The sequence below is a fragment of the Triturus cristatus genome, chromosome 7, assembly GCF_964204655.1.
Source record: "Triturus cristatus chromosome 7, aTriCri1.1, whole genome shotgun sequence".
Classification (NCBI taxonomy): domain Eukaryota; kingdom Metazoa; phylum Chordata; class Amphibia; order Caudata; family Salamandridae; genus Triturus; species Triturus cristatus.
The window spans coordinates 170012160-170028590 of NC_140590.1; positions in this window are offsets into that span (position 1 = coordinate 170012160).

The following is a 16431-nucleotide window of genomic DNA, read 5'->3' on the forward strand; positions in this document are numbered from 1 at the left end:
AGAGCATAGGAATAGCGTTGGTATCTAGATGTTTTATTCAGAGCATAGGAATAGCGTTGGTATCCCCCTCACAGCCAGCATACAACTGCAAGGCTAGGAACACCACTATGATGCTCCCCATAGCAACGCTAGAACACACAGTAGAATCCCCCATTTAAAGTGCCATAACATATATTACAACATGTAGTAATAACCAAACATAACAGGGTACTTGGGCCTCCCACACGAGTGAGGCTCCGTTTTTATCGGGAGACCCGGGGGAACGCTGGGTGGTAGGAAATTTGTGTCAGCTCGGTGATGCCACAACTTTCCCACACAAAAATGTGTGAAAAAGGTGATTTTTTCAGCTAAATTTGAGGTTTGCAGGGCATTCTGGGTAAGGAAACGTTGGGGGATCCACGCAAGCCATACCTCCCTGGAATACCCAGGGTGTCTAGTGTTCAGAAATGTGTGGGTTTAGTAGGTTTCCCTAGTTGCCGGCAGAGCTAGGGTTAGAAAACTACAGCTAGGCACTTTGCCAAAAAAAGTTCATTTTTCACTGCGAAATTGAGGTGTGTCCACAATGCGTTTTGTGCCGTTACCTGTCGCGTGCACTAGGCCGACCCACGCAAGTGAGGTACCATTTTTCTCGGAAGACTTTGGGGAACATGGGGTGGGTGGAAATTTGTGGATCCACACAGATTCCAGAACTTTCCACCACAGAAATGTGGGGAAAATGTGTTTCTTTGGGCATTTTTTAGGTTTGCAAGGGATTCTGGGTAACAGAACCTGGTGGGAGGCAGTCAAGTCACCCCATCTTAGATTCCCCTGGGTGTCTAGTTTTCAAAAATGTATAGGCTTGCTAGGTTTCCCTAGGTGCCGGCAGAGCTATGGTTCAAAAACTACAGCTAGGCACTTTGCCAAAAAAGGGTCATTTTTCACAGCGAAATTGAGGTGTGTCCATGTTACGTTTTGTGCCGTTTCCTGTCGCGGGCACTAGGCTGACCCACACAAGTGAGGTACCATTTTTCACGTAAGACTTTGGGGAACGCGGGGTGGGTGGAAATTTGTGGATCCACGCAGATTCCAGAACTTTCCACCAGATAAATGTGGGGAAAAAGTGTTTTTTGGGCAATTTTTTAGGTTTGCAAGGGATTCTGGGTAACAAAACCTGGTGGGAGGCAGTCAAGTCACCCCATCCTGGATTCCCCTGGGTGCCTACCCCTACAAGTGAGGTACTGTTTTTATCGGGAGACTTAGGGTAATTCAGATTTGTAAAGGAACTGTTATTACCTATTGACTTTCGATGCATATCTGCCTTCCAAATAAAAGACATTGTGTAAAAAAGAAGTCATTCTAAAAAATGACTGATAATTCTCATGCTAGTATTAGTATGCCCAATTTCGGAAATGTGCAAATATCTACTGTTTTCTAAACTCTATATTTTGTTCTCATTTCAGAAATACATAGGTGTCTTTCATACCGATTTTTTCATGTACACTAACAGAATAATTACTATATACCCGGTACATAATAAAAAACCATTGCAAGTTGCTGCCCAGTTTTTGGCTCTGGGTTCGTCGGGTTCTTGGTGAACCTACAAGACCTATATATCCCCACAACCAGTAATGTCCAGCGGATAGAACGGTATATTGCTTTCAAAGAGCTCTCATAATTAGAAGAAGTTACAGGTGAAAACGTTGACACAAAAGGCTTTTTTATTCAACACATTTTCAATTTATCCTATATTTAACTGTTAGTTTCTATAAAAAAACCTTGATGGATCTACACAAATGACCCCTTGCTGAATTCAGAATTTTGTCTACTTCTCTAAAATGTATAGCTTTACAGGATCCATTATTGCTTTTGTACCCATTTCTACCATTAACTGGAAGGAGGTTGAAAGCACAAAAAATAGCAAAAATAGGCTATGTCCCAGAAAAATGCCAAAACTGTGTACAAAATGTTGGGTTTCTGACAAAAGTCTGGTATCCCCTAAAAGCTGGGAAAATGGTGATTTCAGCCCCATAAACCCTTTTTTGATAACACTTGCAGGGAAAAACCCAGAAGCTTTCATTTGCAGCCCGTTTTTCCCATTTCCCCCCCAAAAAACTAAATTTTGCTGTATTTTGGCTCATTTCTGTGACCCCTCCAGGGGAATCCACAAACCCTGAGTACCTTCAGAAGCCCCATGATGTTGGAAGAAAAGGACGCAAATTTGGCGTGGATACCTTATGTGGTCAAAAAGTTAAAGGGGCCTCAGCGCGCACTACCCCAAATAGCCAAAAAAGGGCGTGGCACAGCGAAGGGGTTAGGGTGTAGTGAGAGACTGTGTCGAGACTGTGTCGAGCGCCGCCCAGAGGTCGAGCAGGATGATACTGTTTATCCTCTGTCCAGTAGGGAACGGATGTCAGCTGTTGTGGCAAGGAGGGTGGTTTCTGTGCTGTGTTTTTTTCTGAAGCCGGATTGGGAGGAGTCAAGGATGTTGTGCTCTTCGATGAAGGTGGCGAGTTGGCATTTGATGGCTTTCTCAATGACTTTTGCAGGGAACGGGAGCAGGGAGATGGATCTGTAGTTTTTGAGGTCGGTGGGGTCCGCCGAGGGTTTCTTCAGGAGGGGGTTGATCTCGGCATGTTTCCAGTCGTTGGGAAACGAGGCATCAGTCAGGGAGCGGTTGATGGTATGGCGGAGCATGGGTGCGAGAGTGTCAGCGGCTCTGTCGAAGATGTGGTGTGGCAAGGGTCCGTGGGGGCCCCGGAGTGGATTGACTTCATTGTCTTCAGTGTGTCTTCTGTGGTGAGGGCTGTCCAGTTGTCAATCGTTGGTTTCAGGTGGTTGGTGAGGGTTCAGTGTGTTGGTTGTCTTCGTCAAAGTTGTCGTAGATGTTCTTGATTTTGTGTTTGGAAGAAGGTGCTGAGTTTGTTGCTGAGGTCTTGTGAGGGAGGTATGTCAGTAGTCTCGCTGGTGGGTTTGGCGAACTCCTTGATGATGCTGAAGAATTCTTTGCTGTTGTGCACGTGTGTGGAGATTCTGTCTTCAATTGCATTTTTTCTCATTTTTCTGATGAGTTGGTGGCGGCTCTGAAGTCATTGTGGGCCTCTGTGGATTTGGAGTTCCTCCAGGCCTTTTCGAGGCGGCGGCACTTGCGTCTGGACTCTCGTCTCGTTGTTTTTCTTGAGGGGGACTATGGTGTTGGCGCTGTCGAAGATCCATCTGTGCAGGTTTAGGATTGAAGTGTTGGGGTCGTCGTCTTCCACGATGGTTAGGGTGGAGCTGCTGAGTGAGGAGGAGAGCTGGTCCAGTTTCTTCGTGGGAGCAGGTGCTGGTGCCTGTGGAATGTGGGTGTTCTAAAGGTGAAGTGGACGCATCAGTGTTCTGTCCATGGGAGTTCGGTGGTGTGGCTGAAAGTGATGGAATTTCCTGTTGTGAAGAGGGGGTCGAGGGTGTGTCCTGCTGAGTGCATGGGTTCGGTCATGATCTGGCGGAGTCCAATGTTGTGGAGGTTGTCCAGGAGGGATGTGGTGTTGGGGTTCAGTTGGTTGTCGAGGTGGAAGTTGAGGTCTCCCAGCAGGGTGTAGTTGGTGGATGTGATGGCATGCGGTTAGATGATGTCCGTGATGGAGTTGGCGAATGGTCCTCGGGGTCCAGGGGCTCGGTAGATGAGGGTTCCCCAGAAGGTGGTGGTAGGGCTGGCCAGTATCTTGAAGTGAAGGTGTTCCATCAGGTTTGTGTGCTCGTCGGGGAGCGTGCTCTTGCCGTGGGTGGATTTGTGGACGATTGCCCCTCCAGGGCGTGTGGGGCGGTTCTTCCTGGAGATCTTGTATCCTTGGGAAATGGCGATGGCGATGTCCGGTCCTGAGGAGGTGTTGGTTTAGGTTTCGGTGTAGAATGCTACATCCCGGGTGGTGCTGTCGAGGAGGTCCCAGATTTCAGTGGCATGTTTGTGGAGTGATCGGACGTTGGGAGGATGCATTGCAGGCTCTTCGGTTTGGGTGTGTTCTTGCGGGTGGGTTGTGCTTGGTCAGTGTTACTGGTGGTGCTGTAGGTGTGGCGGCAGCTGTGACAGCTGAAGGGTCTGTGGGTGTCAGCTGGTGATGCTAGCTTGCAGTTGTTGTTGTGGCCTGGGTTGAGTGCGTGGAGTGCCGCTGGGTTGTAGCGTTGGCGGTGCAGGGATCCAGGGTTCCTGGCGCTGGTCGCGGTCGGTTTGCGGAGCGGCGCAAACGGGCTTGCCTTTAGCATGCTAGCGGTGCCGCAGTGCAGCGGCTGCCATTAAGTATCAGTCAGGGAGGGCTGGACAGCTGGGAGGGGAAGTGGAACGGGCTGGTCGCACTGGGGGGAGGGGATGCGGGGGCAGCAGCAGCGGGAAAAACGGGGGAAAGGAGGAGCAATTGAAGTAAAGAGAAAAAGTGCAAAAAGAATAAAGGGTGAAACGGAGCAGAAAGCAGAGAAAAAGTGATGAAAAGTCTGAAGGGTCAAGAAGCTAGAGGGTGACACATAGCAGAAGGAGAGGATGAAGGGGGCAGAAAGCAGAAAGCTGAGCAGAGCGAGAGAAGGAGTCAGCGGTCCACTGGACCACCAGGGATGAGGTGCAGGTATAGCCTGCGGGTGGAGGAGAGCCTCGAACACCAGCACTACAGAAGTGCAGGGGCTCACAGAGGGCCTCACTTAATGGTGGAGCTGCGAGGGTGAGAGAGCAGTTTCACTGACAGTGAGTCAGTGGTCTTGCTTTATTTTTCTAAATTGGTTTGGGATTTTCCTTACGTTGTGTTTTTACTTTATTACTGTTTGAGTGCTGCATAAATATGTTATACATTGCCTCTAAGTTAAGCCTGACTGCTTTTGTGCAAAGCTTCAATAGACTTTTGCACATGTTTATTCAGTGACTTTTGTGAGTCACTCTGCCAAGGATGTGTTTATTGTGTAAGTGGGGCTTCCACTCCTTTCTACTAATAATCCAATTTCTTACAAGCATACATTTGATTGTGGCTAGATACCATATTGGCCAGAAACCCACCTTGATGCACTGCATTTGTGGAACACAAGCACACCACACAACTTTATATACAGTAAACCATCTATATGCACTTTAATAAACAAAATAATACTAATAAGAAGAAGAACATTTGTAGAATGCTTGGTTACACCACAATGGTGTGCCCCCGTGCTGGACCATAGATCCAACTAGGAGATAGGAGCAATTAGTAGAGAGAACAGGCGACAGACCGACCTGATTAGAATTGAATGTTATTGCTAAAGAGCCATTTTTTCTGTTTCTTCCTGAATTCAGTTTCCAATGGGGAATCTCTGAGGACAATGGGAGGGGAATACTATAATTTAGCCGCTATATTGGCAAAATATTTAGCTCCCATTCTCGCCTTCCTAATCTTGGACATGGTTGCCAGATTGGCATCAGAGGATCTGAGGTTATGAGTGGGGACATAGGTTTGAACTAGAGAGTGAAGGTAGCTGGGTCTTTGTTTCTTTTAAATGTGGTGGCCTACACATAGGGCTTTGAAGCTGATTCTTTTCATTACTGGAAGCCAATGTAGCTGGTCGAGAGCACTAGAAGCTGACAATCTTTTAGGGAGATTAAGAATCAGCCCAGCTGCCTCGTTCTGGACTTGTTGGGACAGTCTGAGATTCCCTTTGGAGGCACCTAGGTAAAGTACATTCCTATAGACCAGCTGGGAGGTAATAAGTGTCAACTGTGGCCATTTAAAGTTCAATATACTTATGAGGAACAAGCCACTGCATCTAGGAAATTGGATTATTATTTGGGGTGGAGCGACTGCTTCAAGAAATAATCACAATGCTTGTCGGGGTGACCCCTTCAAGTCAATAAATTAACCTGAGCTCATCTCTGGTAGCTATGGCACAGAGCAGGCAGACTTAACTTAGGGCAATGAAAAAGATATTTATACAGAACCAAAACAGTAATAAAGTCAAAATGCAAAACCATAATAAATTCGAAAAAGAGAGTACAATTTGATGAACAAAATGTACATTTTTCTGTAGAAATAGTGCCAAGAAAAAGTTAGATGCCAATGTTAGTCAATGGTCTTTCTAGACCGGTACCGAGGTGCAATTGCAGGCTGACTGCAATGGATCCTGGGTGGTTGAATCTGGTGAAAGTCTGACTGTCAGAAAGCTCAAAAAAGTGTCTAAACCCCACTGATCTGGTGGAAAAGTTTCCAAAAGTTTCCAAACTTTCTTTTGGTGCCCAAATAACTACGTAAAGTGGTTCAGGACCTCAGGAGAGGCACTCACAGAGTGTTGGGCAGAGGTAAACAACAGGGTCCAGCCACATCCAGTAGTCACTGGTCAACTGAGTACCTCCAGGGACGGGCTTTCAGATGTTGCCTCCCTGTAGGCATACAGAAGGTGTGAGAAATTAGCAGTATCAGTTGAGGGGGATACCTACCCACTACAAGTAATAATGACAATCCTTGTTAGGGTGAATCACTAAAGTAAAAAAAATACCCTGGGATCCCTATCCCCCCCGCCCCCCCCACCCCCCCCTCGGTAGCTAGTACACAGGGAAGACAGGCTTAATATAGACACAGTGTCTAAGATATTTATTAGGTACCAAAACTGTAATAAAGGCAAAACAACACAAGAAAAACCCCAAACCAATTTAGGAAAAGAGAGCACATTTTAATTTTTAAAAAAAACAATTCAATAAAGGAAGCAGAGATATACATTTTTAAAGTAAAATAGTGCCAAAAAGCATTAAGAACTATCTACAGTCACTTCACCAATACCTAGGCTCAAGTTAAGGCCAACTGTGGTGAAGTTCGGTTTAGATACCAGGTTCCACCCCATTGGAAGTTTGACGTTCGGACTAACTGAAATGGAAGTCAAGAATCCTGAGCAGGGCAAGGTAGCAGGCTCTGGCAGAAAAGGACTCTATGACGTAGGTCAACTGTTGGGCGAGATCCTGGCGAAGCAATTGACTTTTAAGAAGAAAGTTCTGAGCAGGAAGTGTTTTAATTTCTCTCCCAAGGAAGGTTCACCAGCTGAATACTTTTGGTGCCTTGGCCTAGTAAAGAATTTCATATTCAAACGTATTCACTTTTTTTGGACCTCAGATTCTTCCAGCAGGGCAAGGCTGCCCGCTGTAGCAGGAGAGGGCTCAGCAAGGTCCGAAACATTCTCTGCAAGGGCCCACTAAATCAGATTTGCTGCTGCCAAAAGGCATCAATCGGGAGCACCCTGAATCTCCATCCTAGTGGCAACACACTTTGGCCCATCGACTTAGCAGATTGGGCCTGGTCCTCCAACTGTCCATGGAGACAAAACTTTTCTAAATGCCAGGTTTCAGGATATGTTAGGAGGAGAACAATAAGATAAAGCCAAGAGTCACAGAACATTGGGAACAGCCCTTTGGGGTCAATACTTTATTCCAGCAGAAGTCACCAGTAGAGTACAGAGCAGGTCCAGTTAGAACTAGTCAGTTTGGTGGCTTGTTGTGTCCCTGTAGCTTAAAAACTTGAAGGGGAGGTCAGCTTTATGACTAGGGGTGGGCGGAATTTGCGGAATTAACCTTCGCAAATTATCGCGAGAATGTTTAAAATTATCGCAAACAAGCAGAAATATCGCGAAGATGCGGAAGTTTTTTTCCGGCATGTTCGCGCGATTTTCTGCATGGTTGCGGGTCGCCAACTTACCCATGTGGCTGCTTGCGGGCGCGGCCATCTTGTTTTGAGTTGTTCTCGCGGTGCATGATCGCGAGAAGAAAGACGTGATCGCGCGACGCATGACGTCACTGCGGGCGCGAACTGTCGCGAGACAGCGCAAATGGCTAAAAACAATACAACATCTCATGGAGAACGCGACCGGATCAAGAAAACTTGTCGGCGAACGCAGGGATTCAGGTAAGGCGATCGCGCGCGCGCGAGAATGTATCATTTTACAGCGCGAGCAAGAAACAAATTATCGCCAAGCTGCGGAAACCGGAATTTTTGACATTTTCGCGCTCTCCGCGGAACGCAAAAATGTCAAATTATCGCAATTTCCGCGAACGGAACGAAATTTTTGCCCAGGCCTATTTATGACCCTAAGAGTCCCCCTCTTTGTCTCGTCTTGGGTACAATGTGGAGAGTAGGTGCAGTCTTCTATGCTCTACTTGGGACTCAGACAGCAGGTTCAGCCCTTCCACGGGCCCAGTAGTGTTCTGCTGTGGGTACTGTGGGTGTCACATTTATGCCTGATTTCCTGTCCCACTGGGATTGGTGCCTACCTGATAGGAAGAACATACAAAGTGCCCACTCTGGTGTTGGCTAATATTTGTCTGTCACAGGCCAGGCCTCTTTGAAGTTAATAAAGTGCCTGTGCACAGCTCAAATGGTCATTTTCTGACAGAGGAATGAAAACACCTCCCCACACCCAAGGCATTTGTCCTGCAGTACAAAGAATATTCTTTGAAGTATGCATACTTCAAAGGCGGAAAGGGGTATTCGTATTGGACCTGTAAACCCAAAACTTTTTAGAACGCTTCTGGACTGACGACTCTATAAGGCTGAAGGGTTGTCAGGGGACTGCCCCTTTGCTGTGTTGCCTTGCTGGGTTGCCCTGCAGTTTCTGCTTTTGTCTGTGGGCAGTGAAAGAACTGGACTTTGATTTCTGGGATCCTACTTTCCAAGTTCTCGGAAGGCTTGGGTGTGCTTGCCTCCTGTTGGAAGTCTCAGGGCCATCAAAGACTTCCTCTGCAGCTCTCCTGAACTCCTCTCCTGGGTGGTTGGACCTGCCAAGGGGTGCCAATTCCAGTTCTGTGCCCTTGGAGGTGGTTTAGCAGCTTCAAGAGTTGCAAATCCAAGCATCACACTTCAGTGCCTCATTTTTTCTGCCATAAGGTTGGCGTGCGGTTGAAAAATCAATGCATCGCAACAGTGGAAACAAAACAATTGATGCAGCACTTGTTTGTGGCTGGAAGGACCCCTGCAGCATGAGTCAACAGCACTGAGTCTCCAGTGACCAAGACCCCCGCTCAGACATCGGCACAGGCTCTGCTAAGCGGCTGAAGGAATCAACACATTACCTGTCCGCGGCTGTGTAAATCGACACAGCGCCAGTTTCGCCAGCGCAGCTAGATTTTCCATGCATCGCATCTGTGCACCAAGTTTCCAACTCATCACCCCTCAGTAAGGAGTCGCCTCTGGAATTTGATGCACTCGACTCCTCGCAGTAAGGAATTGACGCAACACTTCTCCTGCATGCAGCAGAACTGATGCCTCCATTCCCCAGTGACTCAAGAATCGACACTTCACTTGTGTTTTCCAATGCTTCCCTCCTTTGCGACTGTTTTCCATCTTGAATTCTGACGTATCAAAGGTACTGTTAGACCTGCTATCATTGGCGTGGGTTTCCCCTGTTTTTTTTTGCCTTGCTCTCCAGTGTTTTGCTGTGTGTTGGACTCTGATTTGCTGGTCTAGATGCTTTGGGCACTTTGCCACTTCTGTTCAGTGCCAAAGTGCAAGTGCTTCCTTTGAAAATTATTGTTATGGATTGGTCTTTCCATGATTGGCATATTTGATTTACTAGTCAGTCCCAAGTACAGTGCACTGTGTGTGCCCAAGGCCTGTAAATCAAATGCTGCTAGTGGGCCTGCAGCCCTGATTGTGCTACCCAACTGAGCAGCCTGTAAATGTGACTCAGGTCTGGAACTGCAGTGTCTGTAGGCAGTCTAGTACTGCCATGTTGACTTGGCAAGTGCACCCACTTGCCAGACCCTAACCTTCCCCTTTCTTACATGTTATTCACCACTAAGGTAGGCCCAAGGTACCCCTGTGGGCAGGGTGCAGTGTATGTGCAAGGTATGACATGCCCTGGTGTTTGTGGCATGTCCTGATAGTGAAATACCACACATTTAATTTTTCACAATTGCAAGGCTACCTGTTCCCATAGGATTGAATGGGGAGTTAACATCTTATAAGCCTAACTAACCCTGGGAACAAGGTAGGTAAATAAAGTTTAGTATGCCTGAACTCAGAATGTTAATATGCATATTTTAGTGATGGTGATTTTTACATTCTGTGTTTGAAAATACCACTTTTAGAAAGTAGGTATTTTCTTGCTTAGCCATCCGGTGTGCCTCTGCTGGGATGTGAAATAATGTAAAGTAATGTTGGTTCTGTAGGGTACAAAGTTGCTTTAGCACTTAATCAATATTAGACATCAAGGAGAGAGGGACTATTACTCCAACACTTAATCAATAAAGAATTCAATAAAGAAGGGTCAAACACATCAATTTTGAATAAATCAAAAGAAAATGCATTAAGAGCTTAATCACCTTTTTCTTTTTTTACATTTTTTGTGGTTTAGTAAAGACTACAGTTCCCACAATGCACCTAGCCAAACCCTTAAAAGGCCACTGGACTCTTTCCAGGATAGGGACTTCGTGGTGGAGATGATGCAGGTGAGCTGTGTTAACCTGTTGCTTGGAGGGAGTCCACTCATCAATCTTGCAAAGCCAGACAACGTCCTTAGGGCTGTAGTACCAGATTGTGCAGCAGGTACAGTCCTTCTTAGTGCAGTCCTTTGGGTGCAGATCAATGTTCCATCAGGGCAGTCTTTCTTCTCCTTATTGTTTCAGGCAACAGATCTGAGTTGCTTGGCAACTCTTCCATATTTATGCTGTCTTCTTGGGTATCAAGCAGGGGGGCACCCTTGACCAATGGGATGGACCACCTCCTCCAAGTGTGGCATATTCTTGTCCTTGTCTTTGTCTTGAAAAGCTAGATGTGGCTAAGCCAATCCCCTGGCATTACTAAGGTTCTCTAACACTCCCCCTTGGGCCTCTTCACTAATCTAATTATAGGGGCTCCTGTGTGGCTTGGGCTGCAGGATGTAGGGGTCAATCTATGTTGTCCCAAAGGGTCATTCTCCCTTTGAAGACCAGTTTCAGTTCTCCTCCCACAGGAAATAATTTGTCTCTTTAGCAGGCAACTTCACAAAAGACAGCTTGGTCCAGCCTGGCAGAGGCTTGCCAATCAGGAAAGGGAAGCTGGAAGACTGGATTGTGGCTTACAGAAAAGAAAGGATTATAACGTATTTTCTGTAATAGTTATCATACATCTAACAAGTTGTTGGATTTGTCATAACTATCCTTTAAAGTCCATAAGTGACATATCTAGCTCGTTCCTTTCTATATTTATACTCAAATTAAATATTCCCATGTTAGTCTATGGAGCTAGCTTTCTACAAGGAGGAAAAACTGAAATTGGCAGTATTTCCCTCACGAAGGCTTATAAACAGTGCCCAGCCCTAGGGCGGTGCAACCTGTGCCACCACACCGGGTGCTGACTTCAGGGGTACCATGTTTGCAAGGGTATTTTGGTTTTAAAAGCACCCTCTGCTGCGTTCCTTGCAAGTTACTTGCATCCAGCAATTTCCAGGCAAAAATAAAAATGGCAACATAACTCTGGTGATTAATGTTCTAACTGGAGAAAGATGGGAGTTTTGTCTAGTTGGGGTTTTGGCTGATCATAAAATAGCACAGAGGATTAATATGTGTGCTGCAAACAACGTGTACCTTGCAGATCACAAAGTGTATAGAATTATATCGGTCAGTGGGTTATTGCTTTTCTAAGACCCATCCTTTTGTTACTTGCAGTTTATAAGTTAAAATCGTAGTATAGAACAGTGAATTATTAACTGTCATCAAAGAATTGCATGTACACTGCAAAGTATAGATTAGAGCATAGATTAATGTTTCAAAAAGGGTTCAAATGGGTAGAAATAGATTCTTTATTGTTTCTTTTTTATTAGGGTCCTCATATTTGACAAAGGCTATGAGCAAGTTCTCCCTGAAGGTCTGCAAGATCTCGGCGCCAAGTACCTTCCAAGATCTATGGTGAGGGTAGTGATGCCTTTTCCACTCACAGTTGATAAAGAATCTGGTGGTATCCACCACAGATCTCGTCAACCCATTGAGCTGGTCTTAATCCTTGGACAAAAAAAATAACCAAAAATAAAACCAACAAAAAACAATGATGTCATACATGCAAATAGCAGGAATCAAGAGAAACAAAGGGGGCCCACTTTCTTAGCTGAACTCAATTGGCAGTCTAGTCTCACTATGGGCCTCATGTAGGTGGCATACACTTTACCGATTCTAAAATACCGAATCATACCGAATCGGTATTTAAGAATCGGTAAAGTGTATGTAGGTAAAAATTCGGTAAATGTTACCGAATCGGAGTGAGTCGGTAATTACCGAATCGGTATTTACCGATTCGGTAATGAGGCATACCTTCCCATTGATGGGAAGGTATGCCTCATTACCGAATCAGTAAATACCGTTTCGGTAATGGGGGAGCAGAAGCAAGGGTGGCAGGGTGTCACATTGACACCCTGTTGCACCCCTGATTCGGCCATGTGTGCACATGTGGCACACATACATGCCCTAAGGGCATGTATGTCTGCCACATTGCACACTTCTAAGCGCTATCACATGCTTTCACACATCCATACTTCATTTACCACCAACTATTAGTTGGTGGTAAATACCGACTCCAAACAACACACACACACTCCCCCTGCATCTCATTTCTGTATTCGGAATTTACCGAATCGGTAAAATTACCGATTCGGTAATTTTACCGATTCGGTAAATTACCGAATACAGAAATGAGCCCTCTACATGTCACAAGCCTAAATACCGGTCGGTAACGGTATAATTACCGAAAATCGGCCGTTACTGACCGGTATTCGGCTACGTACATGAGGCCCTATATGTCTTGCAAAGTTTATCCAGCCCACACATATAGGGGGAAGGTCAGAGAGCCATTTCACACAAAGTTCCCTGCACGCAATCGTTATTAAGGTAAATAATAGAGATCTGATGTTTTTCCCCCAGTTATTTTTATCCACCCCAAATATAACCAAGGGAAGACTTATCTTAAAATTGCAACCCAGGATTTTTTCTAATACATTACCCACTTCTTGCTAGAAGACCTGGATGACTGGACAGTGCCAAAAGAGATGTAAATCGTCTGCATTTTCCAATTAACATTTCGGACAGCATCTTCTTCTTATGCCTCCCATCTTGACAAGTTTCTTGGGAGACCTGTAGGCTCTGTAAAGGGTGAACAAGTGATTCCTCCTAAGTGGCCCAAAGTGTAGGAGCTGAAACTTGCCATAAGTTTTGGATATCGCAGCCCGGCATGTCCAGCTTCCAGATTTCTTCGGCTAGGATCCCAACGTTATCATCTCCTTGAGCTAATACCCAGTACCACTTGGAGACCTCCTTCTTATAATTTTGTGTTTTTAATAAGTCTTTCTCTGACCCCATACCAAGGTTTGGCTATCCTCGTGACCAGCTGACCAACTGGTAGTACTTAAATCTGGATAACTGAAAATATGTTTTCTGGCTGAGTTTGGACCATGGAAATATCGTGCCTTCCTCCATAAGTTGCCCCCATATTAAAAACCTGAGTTTACCAAAGGCAGAACTAAACTATCCATCATACATGGTGGTGTTCCTGGGGAGTGCCAGATTGGAGCCATAGAACTATAGTAAGGAATCCCTAGAATCTTTTTAACCTGGATCCAAACTTTACAGGCTGCCGTTAGCGTCTTAAATTTAATTTTTTTTAAAGAATTTTACATGGGCAAATTTAAACAAAAAACCTTTGCTTCCTTCTGCTAGGTTGCTTATTATAGCTCTATATCTCTATATCTCATTGGTATATTCTTAGGAGTCATCAGTAATCGCCTAGAGTTTTTCAAAAAGAAAACCCAATAATACAGTTGAAAATCAGGGAGTGCTATGCCTTCCTCCTGTTTTTTCTTCCTAGGTTTTTTCCAGGATATTCTCACACTTTCATTCTTCCATATAAAACTGCTAAGTTGCCCATGAAGATTTTTAAACCAGACAGGCTTAAAAAGCAGAGGGAGAGTGTTAAATATAAATGTAAATTTAGGGAGGATTGCCATTTTGACTAAATTCGCTCTTCCTAAAATAGAAAGTGGCAGGAGGTCCCAGTTTTTCAAACGCTTTTGAGTTTCGTGCATAAGTAGAGTGAAATTTACCAATGCCATGTGTTCCAGATCTTTTGTTACTCACACGTCTAGATATCTAAGCTCAGTCCTATCTAGATGTTTAAGGTGCACAGGGATGGGATTGTTCCATGACATAGTCTCAGTCTTGTCTTCATTGATTAAGTAGCCCGAGATTCACCTAAAACTTTGCGCTAACTCCATTACTACTGGTAAGGCTGTTTCCAAATTAGTTGTATAGACTACCAGATCATCTGCGTAGAGATCTTCTTTTATATGCCACTCTACATATTGAAAAGGAAGGAATCTTGGATAAGCTCTTATTTTCCTTGCCAATGGTTCCAAATACAAGTTAAATAGTAGTGGCAAAAGTGGACAACCTTGTCGTGTTCCCCTCTTTATCCAAAAGTAAGGGGTTAAGTTAATCAATAATTTTGCTTTGGGGGAAGCATATATGCCTTGAATAGCTTGAAGGAAGTTTACTCCCATTTTGTTTAAGCACCTCGTATAGATAGGGCCACACTCACTCTGTCGAACGCCTTGGCGGCATCGACCATGATAATAGTTAGAGGAGTCCCTGTTACTGAGGCAACAGCTACTGCACACACCAGATCTTGTGTAAGGTCCGAGAGCTGCATTTCTTTCATGAACCCCTTTTGATTTATGCCTATTATATCTCCGGAAATCTTATCTAGTCTGGCCAGAATCTGTGAATATATTTTGTAATCTGCGTTTAGTAGTGAGATAGGCCTGTAGGATTCCATTTTTTTTAAATCCTTGTCCGACTTGAGAATTAAGGTGATTACTGCTTCACTCCAAGTGGCAGGAATCAGTGTCTGACTTAAATATATAGAGTTAAGTATTTCTTTAAAGAACGGGATGATTTCCTTTTGCTAGATTTGATATATTTCATTCGGTAGACTATCAGGTCCCGAGGCCTTTCCATTCTTTAATTTCTTGATAACCCCCTATTTCTTCCCTTGAAATTTCTTGATTAAGAGCTGTCTGCTGAATTGTGTCTAGGAAGGGAAGCTTATTCTGCTTTAACCAAACACCTATTTCGGCTAATGTCCCTTCTACATCATCGGTGTATAAATCTTGAACGAAGATTGCAAAAACTTCTCCTATTACCCCTGATTCCGTACACTTGGATCCTTCCTTGTTTATTACTTCCTTTATCTCATTCCTAACCAGGTCCTGCCTGGCTTTTATTGCTAATATCTTCCCGCAACCTTCCCCAAATTGGTGGTTCGCTAGCCGGCTTACCTCCCATCTCTGTTTCACTAGCCCCTCTAAATAATCAGATAGGATGCTCTTTGCTTCTATCGGCTTGCTAAAAATAGATTCTTATTGTTAAAGAAAACCCCCAACTAAGGTGTTCTGTTGTCAAGTTTGTGCTTCTCCAGACCAAGCACTCTTAAACTAAGTCTAAACTATACTACCTACCAGTATGGCTGACATGTCACTCCTACACCTTGTAGTCCTCCGGCTTCTGTAACATTTCATATATGCTGATTTACACACGTATGATTGATTGTCTTTTTGTAATGTGTGTGTGAAGAAAGCCACTGATCTAGTCAGTGAAAGTGTGCTCCTGCGCAGCTCCACCAGCCAAGTGATGCCCCCGAGCACGCTCTGGTCTCTGTGTCAGGGTATTCAAGGCCCTTCTCCACCTGCTGGCTCCCGCCTGTGCCTCATCCCTGGTGGTCCAGTGGGAGTGCATTCTGCTCTTCTGCTGTTCTGCCCTCTGTCTTTCTTCTCTGCCTGCCTGTTACTACCTGCTTTCCTGTTTTTTCCTTTTTACTGTTTCCTATTTTTGTGCCCCCTTTTGTCTTTCCCTATGTCTCCTTTGGCCTTTTCCCACCACTGCAGCCTCGCGATCCCTTCCCCTTTATTGCACTGTTCCTGCTCCCTGCTTCCCACCTCCCAAATGAACCCTACTTAATGGCAGCTGAGCACAGCTGACGCGCAAAGGCAAGCCCGTCTGTGCCCATCTGTACCCCGACTGTGCCCAGCGCCAGGAACCCTAGCCTCCTGAGCCACCTCCGCTACAACTCCAGCAGCCTTCATGATCTCAACCCCAGATGCGACAACAACTGTTAGCTTCTGACGCTGAGCAACACCCACGGCCCTCTCTCCTGCCTTCACTGCCACCACACCTTCAACCACCTCCATACACCAGTTCCATCACCCAATCAACTGACCCTCACAGCACCCAAACTGCTCAACTGCAGCCTCCTCAATGTACGATCCCTCCACAAACATGTTACAGAGATCTGGAACTTTCTCAATGCCGCCTCACCCGACGTCACCTTCCTTACGGAAACCTGGATGAATGCCATTTCAACACCAGACATCGCCATCCCCAACTGCTACAAGATCATTTGCAAGGACTGCCCCAACTGGTCAGGAGGATTAATCGCCATCGTCCACAAAAGCACCCACTGCCTGAAC